The 18,659-nt window shown below is 38.1% G+C and overlaps 1 pseudogene; it reads left to right on the forward strand.

Moving 5' to 3' along the window:
• Positions 1-325: 325 nt before the first annotated feature.
• LOC103597910 lies at positions 326-2,154 on the forward strand (annotated as a pseudogene).
• Positions 2,155-18,659: the final 16,505 nt, after the last annotated feature.

Genomic DNA, 18,659 nt, shown 5'->3' on the forward strand with positions numbered 1-18,659 from the left:
GCTTGACAGAACCCTCGCTGCGTGTGTATGTGTTTGTTCCCTACCTGGGAGAGCAGCAGCATGGAATCTCTTGGAATCTCTTTTCGCCCCATCCTGGGGGGGGGGGGGGGGGGGGGGGGAAGAAAAGGGCAATCCCTTTGGCTCCAACCCTCTAGGGAAAGGAAAAACCTGTTGGGGTCCCGTGAGGCTGCCAGAGACACCCAACATTTCCTGTTCATCAATCATCATATCCACGAGTTCCTTGATATGCTTCTTTACAACCTCCCTCGGTTCTTTGTAACCGCTGGTCTTCTGGAATCCCAATTAATTCCCATATTTCTCAAAGATGACTTATGGCTTTCTGGAGACATACTATGGACTCCTCCACCAGCACCTCACTTCTCCTCATGGGGGACCCTCCAAGCAGTCGGCGCCGAAGCCCCGCGACCTACTCCATGCAGGCCCAAGTACAGGAATCACCCGGGAGCACCGGCGATCTCGCTCCTGGCTGCCGCACCCTGTCAAAAAAGAGCTGAACACCCTGTGCAGCGAGTTACATGTTAAGCCTATTCAGGGAGAAGGAGAGACAACTATCTTGCAACTATAAAAAGATTTGCGCACTCAGGTGGAATTGATGAGACAACAGAAGAAGGAGAGAAAACAAGAACTGAAGCTACTTCAAGAACAAGATCAAGAAGTGTGTGAAATTCTTTGCATGCCCCACTATGACACTGACAGCGCTTCAGTTCCCAGCTTAGAAGAGCTGAATCAGTTCAGACAACACGTGGCAACTTTGGGCGAAACAAAGGCATCTAGGCGTGAGGAGTTTGTCAACATAAAGAGACAGATCATACTGTGTATGGAAGAATTAAATCACGCCCCAGACACAAGCTTTGAAAAAGATGTGGTGTGTGAAGATAAAGATGCCTTTTGTTTATCTTTGGAGAATATTGCAACACTACAAAAGTTGCTATGGCAGCTGGAAATGCAAAAATCACAAAATGAAACAGTGTGTGAGGGGCTGCGTGCTCAAACTCGAGAGCTGTGGGACAAGTTGCAAATACCTGCAGAAGAGAGAGAAGCTGTGGGCACGGTTATGACTGTGTCAAAGGCCAAGGTCAAAACGAAATTAGAAGTGGATTGGTTGGAAGAACTGAAAATGCAAAATATGAATGAAGTGATTGAAGCAATTCGAATCGAGCTGACTCAGTACTGGAACCAGTGTTTTTACAGCCAGGAGCAGAGACACGCATTTGCTCCTTACTATTCTGAGGACGATACAGAAGATCTGCTCCAGCTCCATGATGCAGAGATTGTGCAGTTAAGAAAACACTATGAAGTTCACAAAGAACTCTTTGAAAGTGTCCAGAAGTGGGAAGATAGCTGGAAGCCTTTCTTATAGTTTGAGAGAAAAGCTTCGGATCCAAGTCAATTTTCAAACCTGGGAGGGAATCTTCTAAAAGAAGAAAAGCAACGAGCCAAGCTCCAGAAAATACTCCCTAAGCTGGAAGAGGAGTTGAAGGCACGGATTGAAATGTGGGAAGAGGAACATTCAAAGGCATTTGTGGTGAATGGGCAGAAATTCATGGAGTATGTGACAGAACAATGGGAGATGCTTCGATTGGAGAAAGAGAGAGCCAAGCAGGAAAGACAACACAAGAACAAGAAGCAGACAGAGACAGAGACGCTCTATGGCAGTGCTCCCAGAACACCCAACAAGCGGCGAGGACTGGCACCCACCACGCCGGGCAAAGTGCACAAGCTGAACACTACCACCATATCCAATGCGACAGCCAATAGTAGCATTTGGCCTGTCTTCGGTGGGACAATCTACCGCTCCCCTGTGTCTCGACCCCCTCCTTCTGGCGGCAAGCCAGTTATTACTTACACTTACTTGTTCAGGGAAAAAAAAAAAAAGTGCCCCGTTCTGGTAGGTATGGAGCCAACAAGCAGAACCTGGAGCTCAATGGCAGCTTCCTGAGCGGTGGGTACCCCGACTTGGCCCCCCTTCAGCGCAACTTCAGCATTAATTCTGTTGCCAGCACCTATTCTGAATTTGCGAAGGATCCATCCTTCTCTGACAGCTCCACTATTGGGCTTCAGCAAGAACTTTCAAAGGCTTTCAAATCTGATGCTACTTCCCAAATCCTCAATTCAATCAACATCCAGTCCTGAGAAGCTGTGATCAGTCAACCATCTGTGGCTTCCCATGCCTAGACTGGAACCTAATTATATGGGGTGGCTTTAGTTTTTCTTCAGTTTAGGTGTGCTTGAAACCCTGGACAGGTTCTGTTACCAAGCGCCTAACTTAAAGACAAGAATGAGTGTGACATATCAAAGTTCATCACAGGTTTAGTGGGTCCTTGCAGACCGGGTTTTATTTTGACTCAAGAAATACATTAAAACTTAGATTATAGTAGTAAGTGCAAATTTTATTATATGGGGTGTAATTTCTTTCTCAACCCCTTAATCCAGCTTGTTGAAGCATGATCAAGGGCTTGTTTTATTTCACCATGATGTGGGAAAACAATTGACCATGCCCATCCTTAGGGTATGGGACGTGAAGTAATTTTGGCTTGTATATGTGTAATTAGCAATTAACATCAGTTTTGTTTAGGGATGTTCAATTAGTGCTGTAGCTATGATAGATTTGCTCTCAACTAAAGACCTGTCCCTACCACACAGGACAGCCCTCCTAATGAGGATGTCTTTGTGGGTTAGAGGTTGAGATGGTCTGATCTATTGCCAAAGAGGTGACAGGGAGGCTGGGAGCTCCTTTGTTAAATTGTGTACAGTTCTGTTATATAGTGCAATGCTCTTTGTGGGAATATGTGTGGATAAACACATATGCTTGTCTGAAGTCTATTTCTTCAGTTTTTCCCTGGGTCCATCCCCCCAATGCCCACTATGTCTGAGTTCTTCTACCCCCTGCAATTGCCAGCCAAGTTGAAAGGCTGTTGGATGGGTTGGGCCATTTCTGTCGTGGAGATCTGGAACTTTACACATCACTACTGGGAAGTTGTTCCTGCTATAACATCCACGATGAAGGTCCTTCTTTACCTACCCTATCGATCACTACTGCCCTTCCCAAAGCACTACTATTTATTCTTACTTTGTTTGCCTGCACCAGTCCTCCTGTCAACACATAAAATGGTTCTCAAAAACTTACCAGTGCAGGCTTGGTCTGTAAGTGTCAGCCATGCTGTTTAGTCCTACATATGCATGTCCTGTTTTTAAAATATAAATATATCCTTAAAAATAAATTAAAATTAAAATGTGTATATTTACATTTTAAAAAGGTGTATTGTGGTGTCTGTTTTCATTTGCTCTCTAATCAATTTTTTGGTTGATTTGATCTGTAGAAAACAGAAAAGACTAAAAGGACATGCAAAAAAATTTTAATTGATCAAGGGTTTGGATCCCAGTACAGGGCAGCCGCCAAAAAACATTTTCAATCAGGAGTGTGATTTTTATAATCTTTTGTGCATTTCTAAATTAAGAATATCTCTTATTCTCAGAAAAAATGTATCACTTGGTTAGAGCTAGCTGCCAAAAAAAGAAAGTGTTCTGAGAGAAATAAAAAGTCTACCTCCTGATGTAGAGAGAATCTGAGGTAACATTGGGAAACTTCTTGTTTTGCTGTCATTTGTAACATGAATAGGAATAGCTTTCATAAGGTGAGGATGCCTAACTTTTTAACAGCTTTATTGAGGTGTAATTGATATAAAATAAACTGCACTTATTTTAAATGCTCACTTTGATAAATTCTGCATATTGTACACTTGTGAAACCATGAGCACAATCAAGTTACTGAACATATCCATCACCCCCAAGTTTCCTCCTGCCACTTTCTATTTCCCCGTCCCATCCTCACCCCCAAAAGCAACCACTGATCCACTTTCTATCACTATAGATTCATTTGCATTTTCTGTAGTTTTTTATAAGTAGAATTATAGCATATATACTTGTTTGGTCTGGCTCTTTCACTGTTTCGAGATTTATCCATATTGTTGCTTGGATCCACAGTTCATTCCCTTTTATTGATGAATAGTTTTCCAAGGTATGTTTATTCACATTAGGGTTTTTTCTAGTTTTTGGCTATTAAAAATAAAGCTGCTATAAACATTCATAAAAAAAGACATATCTTTACAGATCTTATCTCCGAATATACTCCAAATCAATAAGGAGTGGGTAGTCATAGAATCAGAGAATTGAATGATGGTTACCAGGGGTGGGGAGGTTGGGTGAGGAGATGTTACTCTTGGATTTATTCTTACTATAAGAATTTTCACTTAGCACTATCTGGTGAAAATATGAAAAGCATACATTATACCTGAGACTAAAATTTATCTTTTTTATGATGTGTAACACTGTTTGTTTGTTTTTTTTTAGTTAAAGCAACATTTAAGAGAAGCTGACCTTCAAGCAAATGCCATGTCTGAATACAAATTGGATTAGTCACTAATAAACCATTTTTTATAAAACTGATGTAATGCCTATTTAAAAAATAATTCATAAATTCAGAGTAACCATTTAATAACTAGATTTCCAAAATATCTCCCATTATGGGAATATTCCAAACATTTTAACAGCATGCTAATGATACTTCCACTTAACTTTAGATACATATATGCAGAAGGAAAAAATTATCATCATAGAAGATAATTAAAAATACTAAGTAAAATCAAGACAATTCTTAAACTGTATTTTAAATTTTTCTCGTTAATCAGTTGTTTTTCAAATGCAAATTAGCCAAGAAACTTTTAATTGACTACTGTGTTCAAGACTCAACATTACCTGGGTGCATTACTTTGGGGGAACCTGAAAGCAGAGCCTGGGGAAAGATCTGATGCAGGTAGTTGATTTAGAGGTGATCACAGGAAGCAGGAGTGTAGTCTGGTGAGAATGAGACAGGACAGGATTAAAAGCCACAAGGGTGCCCTATGAAGTTCACTGTTGTAGGTTGTGGGGGTTGTGGTGTTATTTCCTCCAGGATCTGAGAATATTAAAGGTGAAATCCAGAAGTCTCCTCCTGAAATATTGGTGGCTGGAATATTTATCCACTGGCTCCTGAGCCTTATTATTTGAGACCTGCCATTTGAGATGCTACCTTCTCCAGGGGTTATGTGTAGTGTGCTTTGAGCATGCAGTGGGTATCAGTAGGTATCAGAAAATGCCCCAGAGCAAATCTAGAAGACGAGCAACAAGTACTTTGTCAGGTCCACCCATAGCCAACCCGAACAGCCCTTAGCCTCGTTATCAGTCTCTCCCTTGGTGGGCGAGCAAATTGCCTGGATTCCTCTTTCCCTCTGGCCCGTTGGAAGGAGACGGGGGAAGAGAGCCATGGAGAGAGGTGAGCACAGCCACTGGCCCCAACCAGCCCAGTTAAAGGACACTCAGACGAAGCGGGGGTTCTGTCGAGCAGTTCCATTTATTATCACACAAGCACTTGCTTTTAAAGGCAAATGGGGAAGGGAGGTTTTTACATCCTCCAATCAGCTTAAAGGTTAGGAGAGCATGCATCCTGTCTCAATGCCTAGCTATTGCAATCACGCAGTGTTCATGAGCGGAGAAGCATGTATTTGGCCAATAAGGGCTCAGGCAAGGTTCCCGCAGACACTCCCACCCTACTTCCTCCTACTTCCTCCTGGCACCATCTTAGGCTGCCATGTTAATACGCCCTTGTGGGCCCATAATGGTGCCACTTGTAATGTCACTTAAGGTGGCATTAGTTTTTAAGGCCCTACAGCACTTGTGGGGGTGGATACCAGCAATGCAAAATGAGTCTGAAGTCACATAAAACTTTTTAGCAGCTCTAGCTGAAAGCAGTTGTGGACTAAGGAGATGCAATGTAGACGTCAGAAACATCTGCCATGCCTGGAAATGTAAAAATGAGTAAAGCTAGGACACTGCAGGAATCAATTAGAAGTCTAGAAGAAGATGCTGGCTTTTAAATAAAGAATTACAAAAAAGGTATAGTATGTAAATTACAGTTAAGTAATAAATGAAACAAAGGCTTCATGTGTTAAATGACAGTATTTTCTTGGTAAAGAGTTACTGGTTCCTGGTTGCCAGGTATATTAGCTTCCTATTGCTGCTGAAACAAATTGCCATAAATTTAGTAGCTTAAAATCAGTTATACTAAGCTAAATTCAGTGTGTTCACAGTACTGGTTCCTTCTAGAATCTAAGGGAGAATCTTCCTTGCCTTCTCTAGCTTCTGGATCTCCCTGCATTCCTTGTCTCACGCAAACACCCCATTCCCCATCCTTAAAGCAAGCCAGTGTAGCATTTTCTTTCCTTTCTAATGTCTGCTTTCATTCTTAGAACTTCTTTCCTTCTGATCCTAATTCTACTAATATTTGGTCCCACCTGGATAACTTGATACTAGCTTCATCTCAACATTATTAATTTAATCACATCTGAAAAGTGCACTTTTCTCCACTAGTTCCTGGAGTTAGGATGTGGATATCGTTGGGAGACAATTGTTCAACCTACAACACTAGATAAATTTTGAAGCAACAAAATAATTTGAGGACTTTAAAATCTAGCTACTCTTAGATACTCTGGTGTTTTGTAAAATTTACATGTAGTTATACCGATTCTTCAATAGTTTCAAAGTTTTTATTAAAGGCAAACTTCCCATGAGTTACAAACATCACAAAAATGCAGATGAAGGGCAAAATACGGATGGATTACTCCAGATCTGTTTAATGATTCTTTCTGGGCAAAATAGTTTGTTTCTGCCCTTCAAATCTAAGTTTGGGCTTGAAGAGTTAAGCTGAACATTCTTTAACAAACTCACCAAAAAATTCACTCCTGTTGTGTTGTTATTGTGAAACTAGGGTCACCTCTATATTCCCCCACCCACTTAGGGTAATGTGTCCCATGTTTATTTTAATGAGGGTTAATTTCATTTATTTACTAGTGTTTGTTTTTTTTCCCCCTCTCTTGGAGTAAGGGGAAAATGATTGTTGGCAAATGTCCATAAACTGAACATTTTGGAAAAGCTATTTCTTTAAGTTGGGGTAAAGCAGCCCTAGATGACAGAAATGTACTTTATTTCTACATCTGATTATGATAGTAAATGTTAGGAAAGAGTATTTTCTAATTCTACTTTTATAAAAAGCCAATAGTATACAGTGGATTTCATTATCTTGAGTAAAGGGTGTATTGTGTAGCAGAGTTTCAATGACTCAAAGCTGAGATATCTTTTAGTGATTTATAAATCTGATTATTAGGATGTTCTACATAAGGAGTCAGCCATTTCATCAGAGAGTTCTTACTTATGCAATTCTCTATGTTGAATCAAACCTGTTTGTGGAAATAAAAATTTAGGAAAGCTTTCCAAATTTCAGAAACATAACACTAAATCTTCACTGGCAACCTACTCAGCAGATTTAAAGGTTGCAATTAGAATTTGCTAAATAAAAGTATTTGTATTCTGTCCTTCACTGGACATGACATATCACACACACACACACACACACACACACACACACACACACACACACACTTATATACTCAAACACAAACATGCAAATAGAATTATTCTTCTAATGGTTGAAAGATACTTTATCATTAAATATTATCCAGAAAATTCCCATAAAATTATTACTAATATTAACATGTACAACTATTGATGAAAAAGGAAAAGCCATGCTCACTATAGAATCATGCAAATAAAAAATAATTGCAAGACTTTAATAAAAAATGTACTTTAGAAACCTCAAAAATAAACTTTAAAAAAGATGATTACTCATGCATTTAATATTTTACTATTAATACAGAAATGTACATACATTATGAGTATGTTATACTGATTTTTTTTCACAAACTAAACACTCCACCCAGATCATGAGGCAAAGCATTACAAGAACCACAGAATTCCCTTAGTGCTTTTTTTTAGTAACTGCCTTCAAAGGATAACCACTTACTAATTTCTAACAGCATGAATTATTTCCCACTTTTTGTCTTTTATTTAAGTGCAATCTTGTAATAGTCACTCTTGTGATTGGCTTCATAAAGCTTTGATTATGCCTGATGATTTAGGAGATCCTGTCTTTCATCTCTATTAAATAAGTTAGTATCTAACCCAAAGGATCTTAATTTTGTGATATAGAAGACAAACGTGTAATAAAAAGAAAGGTCTCTTTATAATATTAAACAGAAAAATCTTAAAGTAATCAAATAATACACAATTTTATACAGTTAAATTTATTTTCAAGATATAACTAAAATTATACAGAAAGTTGGGCATAAATGGATTACAAAGTCAAAATCTCTGCAAATAACATTTTGTGATTAAGTGTGCACATTGCATTCAAAACAGCAGGGCATTTAGAGAAATATTTGTTTTAGTTTTAAGAATTTTAAAATACTGTTTGTTTTTCCATATGAATATTAAGATTGTTTTGTTCTATTTCTGTAAGAAATGTCACAGGTATTTTGATGGGTATTTCATGGAATGTGTAGATTGCTCTGGGTAGCATGAGCCTTTTCATGATATTAATTCTCCAAATCCAAGAGCATGGAATGTCTTTCCATCTTTTTGAGTCCTCCTTAATCTCTTTTAAAAGTGGCCTCTAGTTCTTGTTGTAGAGATCTTTCAACTCATTGGATAAATCAATTCATAGGTATTTATTTTTTGGTGGCTATTGTAAATGGACTAGCTTTATTTCTTTTTCTTCTTGTTCATTATTGGAGTATAAAAATGCTACCAATTTTTGCATGTTGAGTTTGTATCCTGAAACTTTACTGAAATTGTTTATCAACTCTGAAGGGTTTTTTGTGTAGAGTCTTTAGGCTTTTCTGTATATAGCATCATGTCATCTGCAAACAGAGATAATTTGATTATGTCTTTTCAAACCTTATGTCCTTTATTTCTTTCTCTTGCCTAATTGCTCTGGCTAGTACATCTAATAATATGTCAAATAGGAGTGGTGAGAGTGGGCATCCTTGCCTTGTTCCTATTCTTAATGATATCAGGATGATATTGGAAGTGGGTTTGTCATACATGGATTTTATCATGTTGAGATACTTTCCTTCTATACCTAATTTGCTGTGTCTTTATCACTAAGGGCTGTTGAATTTTGTCAAATGCTTACTCTGCATCTATTGAGATAATCATATGATTTTTGTCCTTGATTTTGTTGATGTGGTGTATCAAATTTAATGATTTGTGTATGTTGAACCATCCTTGCCTCACTGGATGAATCCTACATGATCATAGTGTACAATTTTTTTGATGTGTTGCTCTATTCTATTTGCTAATATTTTATTGAGGATTATTCTGTGTATGTTTATCAAATATATTGGCCTACAAAAGACCCTGAATAGCCAAAACAATCGTTAGAAATAAACAAATAAATAAATAAATAAATAAAGCCAGAAGTATAACACTACCTTACTTAAAACTATACTACTTAGAGCTCTAGTAACCAAAGAGCATGATAGTGGCATACAAGCAGATGATTGAACTAATGGAACAGAATGGAAAACCCAGAAATAAAACCACAAAGTTAAAGACTGCCTCTTTGATAAATCATTCTGGGAAAACTGGACATCCATACATAGAAGAATGAAACTAGATCTGTACCTCTCACCGTATAGCAAAATCAACTCAAAATGGATTAATGACTTAAATATAAGACCAACAACTTTAAAACTCTTAAAAGAATACATAGGGGACATACTTCAGAATGTAGGACTAGGCAAAAGACTGTATGAATAAGACCCCCAATTATAGGCAACAAAAGAAAAAATAAACAAATGGGATTATATCAAACTAAAAAGCTTCTGCACAGCAAAAGAAACAGTTAACTGAGTGAAAAGACAACCTACAAAATGGGAGAAAATATTTGCAAATTAAGCATCCAATAAAGGATTAATATTCAAAATATACAAGGAACTCAAACAACTTAACAATTAAAAAGACAAATAACCTGATTTAAAAATGGGCATTGGAGCTGATTAGTCATATCTCAAAGGAAGATATACAAGTGGCCAAAAGACATATTAAAAACCACTCAATATCACTCAGCATCAGGGAAATAAAAATCAAAACAACTGTGAGATGCCAGTTCATCCCGGTTAGACTAGCTATTATCAAAAAGACAGAGACTGACAAATATCGGAGAGGATGCAGAGAAAGGTGAATCCTACTTAACTATTGGTGGGACTGTAAATTGGGCAGCCTTTATGGAAAATGGTGTGGAGGTTTTTTTCAAACAAATACTGATAGAACTGCCATATGATCAATCAATTCCACTGCTGAGTATATACCCAAAGGAATGGAAATCATCATGTTGATGGGATAACTGTACTCCCAGGTTTATTGCAGCTCTATTTAAAATAGCCAAGAGTTGAAACCAACTTAAATGTCCACTGAAGAATGACTGGATAAGGAAAATGTAATATATATACACAATGTAATACTACCCTGCCATAAACATATGAAATAGTGTCATTCACAGCAGTATGGATGAACTTAGAGATAAATTTTTTTAAGTGAAATAAGGCAGGCACAGAAAGAGAAATACCATATGTCTTCACTCATAAGTGGAAGCTAAAAAATAAACAAATTAAAAAAAAAAAAAAAAGAAAAAGGAGAGAACAGAACTGAACTTACCAGAGGTGTGAAAGGGGGAAGGGGAGGGGGGGCGCTCAAGGAGAAGTTGATATAGGGCCACAAATAAAGATTACTTTGTGTAAGGTTGAATATACTAATTATCCTTATTTGAGCATCACATATTGCACACAGGTATTGATATCCAACACTGTACCCCACAAATATGTACAACCAACCAAATACATTACAATGGGAAAAAAATATGATCACACACACACTAAAATCTTATCTTTAAATCTTGTCCACAAAAGATGCATCAGACAAACACCAGTCTGCAGTCTGGGAATCCCAAACACATTTTTTAAGTAGTACCCATCATAATTTCAAATAATATTTTTCAATATCAAATAAGCCAATATTGAAGAAATTGTTGGCATATCTTAATTAAGGAATATTTTTACAGAATAATGACTAATGAACAAGGATTCTCTCTTTCAAAATGTCGTGTCAATATTGATACATAAAAGTTTTCTGTACTTAAGTCATGTATTATGCGTTATGCAAAAGAGTGTGTCTAAACTCTTTTCATACCAGAATGAACACAAAGTATGTATACATGCAGAAAGCTCTGTGTAAATAGAAAAAAATATCCAGAGCTCTGACTACCTTCAGCATCACTTGAACACTCTGAGAGCAAATGAGATAGATCATTAGTTAAGGTGTACCGGACATTAACTGGGGGCACACTAGGGTGCTCTTGTATATCTATTGGAACACTCTTTGCTAATGCCTTACTACTTAATGTAGTCTGAAGCATGGTCAGCTTAGAAATCACATGATTATTTGTTAGAAACTGGGAAACATAGTCCAAGTTGCATTTAAACAAGCTTTTGGTTGATCTATCTGCATATTATAGTTTTAGATGTATTGCTCTAAAGAAAGCAAAAACATTGATTCTAAGTTTTAGTATGAAATGGGAGAACTAGGACACATGCAAAAGATTGTATTACCTTTTAATTCTACATTTCCATGAACTTTTTGAAGTACATTAGTATATTTCTTGATAGAATGGAATACTTATAATAAGAGTGTGTAGATATTTTATTTGCATTTCTATACAAATATTTTAAAAATAAAATAGAAGAATATGTTTATTCGAACTTACCATATTTTAACAAACGGCTTACAACAAATTGTGGGCACCTTTTCCTTTATTCCAAGTTATCTGTGAACTAGTCAAAACCAAGCTTATTAATTTTTTCATTGGGTAAGTAATTTATCTATGTTCCTGCTCAAAAAAAAAAAAGTGAGATTAGTTTTAAAAGTCATATTGGGTATTCTGTAACCTTTTGTGGTTGTAGAAAAAGATATTTTCTCATTATTATCATCATTATTTTTGTATCTATCTCTTTCCAATTCACTGTCATGTTTAACAATTTACCAAAGACAAAGAGAAAACGCTATTATCATTTGTCTTTGGAGAGATTCATACGTACTAGTTATAAAAAAGGAAATGTGCATATAATGTAAGCAAAGCAAGTTTGCCCATTTCATAAAAGTACATATTCCAGGTGTATTTGCCAATATACCCTGGGGCACTGTTAACATAACTATATTTTGTCTCCTGGAAGTTTTGCTTCCCGCTGCTTCCAATGAATCAGAAATTACTGATGCTACCTGCTGATTATCAGATTTCTATATTAAGATTCTATTCTGCTGCTCCATGGAATTACTTAAATATTTCCTTGAACTTTTTAGCCAACCATTTTTTAAAAATATAATTTCAGGCATCTTTATAAGGCTATATGCCACATTTTAATTTCTAACGAGTTTGCAAATATAGTGTTTTCTATAAAAAGAGTCATTTTTATGGTATACCAATCCAGTGCCATTATTTATAGAAAAATATTGTTAACATTTATCCTAAGTTACTTATGGTTGTCCAAAATGTATGTTTTTGTTTTCTTGACTACTAACATTATTATTAAAATTGTATACATTTCTGTTTTCAAAGTACTTATGATAATGCACAATTTCCACAAAATATATGATTGGAAGAAAATAAAAAATGTCAAAGGTAACCTGTTTCAAATAATATATTTTATTTAATATGTCTTCAATAAAATGTATCTGACAGATTAATAGCAATTATCTCTACATATATCTGTATTAATGTGACTGTTTAAGTAGTATCGAAAATATTTCTGAGTATTATACTTATTAATTATCTCTTGAGTAAATATTTCCACATGAACTTGCTTTTGAAGGGCAATGTTATGAAAAAAAATTTTGCCTTTCCTATGAAAATAGACAGCTCTTGCTTTCTATAAAGAAAAATGGATTTTGTGTTTGTGTTGGGGGAAGGAGTTATATTTTCCTTTGGGAGCAAAGAAACACATATGCAATAGAATAAACATTTATGTCCCCCAACTTTATATGTTAAAATTCTAAAACCCAAGGTGATGGTATTAGGAGATGGTGCTTCTGGCAGGTGATAAATCATGAGGGTAAAGCTTTCATGAATGAGATTAGTGCCCTTATAAAAGAGACCTCAGAGAGTTTTTTTGTTTTGTTTTGTTTTTTTAATCCCTTCCACCACATGAAGACACAAAGAAAAGACAGCTATCTATGAACCAAAACGTGAGCCCTTACCAGACACTGAATCGGCCATTGCCTTGATCTTAGACTTCCCAGGCCCCCAGAACAGTGTGAAATGCAATTCTGTTGTTCATAAGCCACTCAGTCTATGGTATTTTGTTATAGCAACCCAAATTGACTAAGAAAACACTTTTAAAAATTACATTTTTTATTACTACTTCTTTCTTTTTCTAAATCTGATTATCTAATGTGACATCATTTTTATCACTTTATCATGCAGAATAGTATAAACCTTTTCATATAAGTTTGTACACAGATGAAAATTAGTCCACCAACCAATCAATAAATTAATGAGGTAAATCCATAAGAAGTATTTTTTATCTGACAAAGTATAAAAGCAAAACACAAATATTTCTTTTGAAAATGCTGAATGGTACCTGAGACCTTTCATTTATTTTTATAAAATTAAAGAAAACACACTCAAATTTATTTGTTTTGGAGTTTTGTCATTTTAAATAATTTTGTCTAATATAGCAGTAAACCAGATTATATTTGAGTTGTATTATATAATATCTCCAATAAAGAACGACAATAATTTCAATAAAATTTGAAATCATTATCTACTTTATGAATTATAGGTGTAGTTCAGGTTAAGAGACAGTTATATAAATGGTTTCATTGTATTATATAATATCTCCAATAAAGAACGACAATAATTTCAATAAAATTTGAAATGATTATCTACTTTATGAATTATAGGTGTAGTTCAGGTTAAGAGACAGTTATATAAATGGTTTCCTTAACCATAGAAAAGGACCTGCATATATCAAAGCAAGACTTTCAGTGTTTTTCTTATTTTGAGTGTCTATTACTTGATTCAGTGAAAATAATTTCTGACCTCTTAATTTAACCCAATCATGTTTTAGAGCTTTCTAATAGACAAATGATCTATCCTCTCAATTATTTGAACACACTATCAGGCATGAAAATAAAACATCTTCACTGAACTTTAGTAATCTTATACAGATTTATTTAATGCCAAAATTATATTTAAAATCTGTGCATGACTTTTTTTATAGGTTGATATCTAATTAACCATTTATTTATTCATGGAGAAATGTTTGATGTATATCTACTATGTGCCAGGAACTAAATACTGGGGATTTAGCGAAAAAAGGAAAAAAATACATAAGTTTACTTGCAGTAGACTAGACCTGTCTAATATTTACAATAGTTATTTGTAGTTCCCACTAGCACAGTTTCGTTCTCATATAGCTGACCATTTGAGATGTAGACTTTAAAGCATTCTCAGCTAATACAGCAAATGTCAAATCACATGTCTGGGTTTAATTGTTAGTCATGGAATCTGATAATAATATTATATAAAGCATGCTCTCTAAGGACTTTTACATAGTAAATATCACCACACCTGGGCATTGTGCTGTTAGCATTGGGTATTCACCGTGGCCTTTGTAGTAACCCTGCAGTTTGATCAGGATACATACCCTAACTCTGTCCCTTGAGCGGAATTATTTTTAGTATGCTTTCTAAGCCTTTCACTATTTGTTGGGAAAGTTCTACCTTTACATCTGGTTGAGTTTTAATTCTGAGCTCATTTCTTGCCCTCCCCCTCAATCTATTCCTAGATTCCCTATTTTCTTCCCTCATTTTCTTGACCTTGTTTATTTTGTCTGAAGAGTTTACCTGTCAGGTGTTTCACTTGGGGCCCTGGGATGGGTGAGCAGCCCGTGGCTATCGCCTGCAGATATTGTATAGTCACTCAGTGGCTAGTGCACGTTGGAATTACTGCACTCCAAGGTGGAATTGTCATCAGGGACTGGGAGGAGAGGCTGGTTTCAGAGAAGGGTGCAGGAGCAGGCACAGGCAGGAAGGCTGTGGGAGCCAGCCAGTGCATCAGTCCAGCAGCAGCAAGGGGTTGCGTTTAGGAGAGCAGATGAGAAACAACTAAATGTGGCCTCGGGTCAGGTGGTTTTGTGCAGGAAAATGACAGGAAGGGAACACTTTTCTGGCTTGTGTGTGGGATATAAACTTGATGGGAAACGTTAGAGAAGGATGGAGCCCAAAGTCCCCACTGCCTGCTCATCAAACCAATAAATACTATGTACCTGCCATGTGCCGGATCCTGTGCCAGGTGCCACAGACCTGTGGCGTGCATGACATCACCAGCCCTGCACTGTGGGCTTACGCTCCAGTGTATGGCGGCTGTGGCTGTAGCTACAATACACACCTCACAGCATCTAGTCTCCTTGATATTCTAGCTTTCAGGGACTGTGGTCAGTGTGCAAACAAATGTTCAGTGCCCTATGCGATTGCTGTGCCCTTAAAGGAATGTCCCTTTGTCCCTACAGGTCAGCTCCCTGCTCCTGTGATCACCCCCCACCCCCACTGCCTTCCGCTGCTTTTGTTAGAACTCCTGTTATACTGTGAGTTCATCCGTGGGTGCAGCTGGATGATTCAGGCTTCCCCTGTGATAAATCCACTTTGGGAGCTGACATACTGAAAGTGACACTTTGAAATGACCAGCCAGGGAGGTAACTTGTGGAGCTCTGCAGACCCAGCTCATCGTGCGGTGATGAAGTCGTTCATGTCTTCTTAAGAGTGACCTTCAGGGAAGGTAAAGGCTCCAGTATGGTCCTGACTGAGGCCAGAAGCTGGGAGAGCTTTTTGGAGAAACCTTCCTTCTGTGTGCTGTCTGTGTTCATGGCCCTAAAAACGGCTGTAGCTTATAAGTGATCCCTTTCTTTTTCTCTGGCTGGGAATCATGCATCCTTTCTGCAGAACTTGGAGGAAACTGTGAAGCCATAGGCAAGAAGTTACCGTACGTGGAAGATCAGCTCCACACAGCCATCCACAGTAGTGATGAAGATGTCATTTATATCCTTTCCATCTTGCAGAAGAAGCACCTGTGATGTTATTTTGTAAAAGAAAGTCTTTTTCACAACTTTCCCGTGCCTCAGCAGATGGAATACATACTGCTGGTATTTATAGGGCAGCACACCTCAGATCTCTGAGATTATCCGGCATGCAATGTTTTCTCTCTAGGTTTTGGTAAGCAATTCAGCATTTTTGATTATTAAACCCGTCCACTGAAAATTAGCCATGCAGTTCAGACATGCACACAATGAAGCCAGAGCAAAATGCAGTTTTCGGTGGGTGTAAAGCTGGGCCTGCGTCGCTATCGTGAAACCATCAGAACCAAAGCATTAGACTTTCTCAGTCTTCTAGGGGCTTTTTGAATGCCAAGAAACCCAAATGTACCCCACATTTCTTTATCGTACAATTCTGCCATGTAATGGCCAGTGGAGGATGGAAACTAACAGCATTTGGTTGCGTTCCTTTTCTATTTCTAACCATGCACACATGGTTGAGCTCAATCTAGTCCTTCTTGGTTCTTAATGGTAGGATTTTCTTGCATCAGACTCAGTGTCCTTGACATCACATCTGGACGCACTGACATCAAAGCCAGCTGCCAGCCAGTGAGGAGGCGTGAGCACATGTGGCTCAGTGTGCGCCCACGGGAAGCACGCCGTCCGTGTTGACTGTGGCTGCAGTTTGTTTCTGCTTGGCTCTCCTGTGGGCAGACACGCTGGTGCACAAACGGGGGAAGAAATATGCAGCACCTTCCTGCACCCCTTCGTTATTTAATCACAAATTGACACGTGTCTAGCTAAAACCATTTCCCTGTTCGTTCTTTCTGGTCACTAGCATGACTTTTATTAGATGGTTTGGGAAATGTCGCTGTTTTGGTTTTTGCTTCTCTTACCTTTTAGAATTCCAACCCTTACCATACTTTCCTGTGTGCATGGGTGTGTGTTTAAGTAGCTCTGCATGGTCAAGGATTCATCTTAACCACAAGGATTCAGATTCAAGGTTTAATGATGTTTCAATGCCATGTTTTCCTCCTCATTATTACTTTAAATCTTTGACCTTGCTTATTAGACTTAGGAGGACATTTCTCCAACTTAATCAGCAGTTATTTTCACATTGCTCAAGGTAGATTTTTAAAAGCAGACTTTCTGTTTTTCATCATTTCCTGCTTCTTACAAAGCTAGTAGTTAAAGTATTATCAGGAAATTGCCGTAAGAAGCAGCAGAACAGCATTTTTGTTTATTCTGTGTTCATGGGGTCACACAGGTCTGAGCACTTCTAAGGGGCCTGGTGTCCAGCAAGCGGGCAGATGACTGTTGCTGGCACATGAGACACCCCCTGCAGAGAGCCCCGGCATATGGGGGGCTCCCAGACCCCACCCAGCAAGGGGGTGGTTCCAGAGTGGGCGTACATCAGGCTTATGTGGGGTCAGGTAGTGTTTCTGAGCCCTGCAGTCAGGGTCTCTGTTGGTTTCTTGTTTTGAAATGTTCTAGAAGGTTAGTTTGATTCTAGGAAATTGGGTCTTCTCCTTACTAGGACTGGAGAGGCAGGGGAGGATGCTGAGAAAGGCCGAGCAGGATTTAAACAAGACGCCTGTGGTTTTTCCACAGCTGGTCCAAACCAGATCCAGTAGCAGCAGGATCAGGAACAACAGCTCCAGCCTCTGTGGGCATCAGCACGCTCCTCCGTAACACCAGGATGACAACACACCCCTCTCGGGCGTCTGTGGGGTTACATCAGGCCGTGTTCACAACATAGTCCTTCTTTGTAGCAAGTGATTAGTTTTGGGTGGAAAACTATGTTGTCCAAGTCCATTCGGCTCACAAGCTCAAACAACATCCCATTTATACGTAAGTTGGTTCAAGGTACGTTGATCCAACTATTTTGTAACAAATGCTTGAAGAATCAATCAGCAACCACGCAATGGATTATATCAAATTCATTAATTCTAATAAAACTGCTGTAAACAGACAGGGATTATTATCCTTAAGAACATTGAGAAAACTGAGGCTGAGAAATTCCTTGGCTGGCCCAAGGTCATTTTTATCGTGTGGCAGAAGCTTCCCGCCACAAGCCCGGCAGTCACGTTTGGCCCCACTGAAGGGGCAGCTGTGCCTGTAAGTAAACAGACAGGTCTGCCCTATGGAACATACAGTTACTTTAAAATTTTAAACTAGACAGCATTTTTTGGAGGGCGTGTGTTTTGAGAGTTGTGTGGATCCTTGCTAAGTGGCAACTTCCTGGGGAAAGGTTAAGGCAGGGCTGGGAAGCTCTGGTTTAGTTGCTGAAGTGAGCCCGCGCTCTCCCCCAAATAAAATCCACATCACAGTATGGATTTCAAACCAGCCTTTTCTCCGAAGCCCAGGCTTTGTTCTGTGTCACTGATTGAGAATCAATACACAGAAGATGTCTTTGCACTCATGCAAAGCAGTGCTTAGGTAGGAGTGGGACATTGTATCCTGAGAAAGACATATTCACCAGGCTCTGCCAAGGCTCTCTGCACAAACAAGTCACTGTTTCACATTAGAACTAATCTACAGATTCAAAGAGGCTGCCAGAATCCTCTAGCCAAACTCTCACTGGTTTGTAGTTCCATTTTTTTTTTTTTTTTTTTTTTTTTTTTT

Source organism: Galeopterus variegatus, unplaced genomic scaffold (genome assembly GCF_000696425.1).
Source record: "Galeopterus variegatus unplaced genomic scaffold, G_variegatus-3.0.2 Scaffold2463, whole genome shotgun sequence".
NCBI lineage: Eukaryota > Metazoa > Chordata > Mammalia > Dermoptera > Cynocephalidae > Galeopterus > Galeopterus variegatus.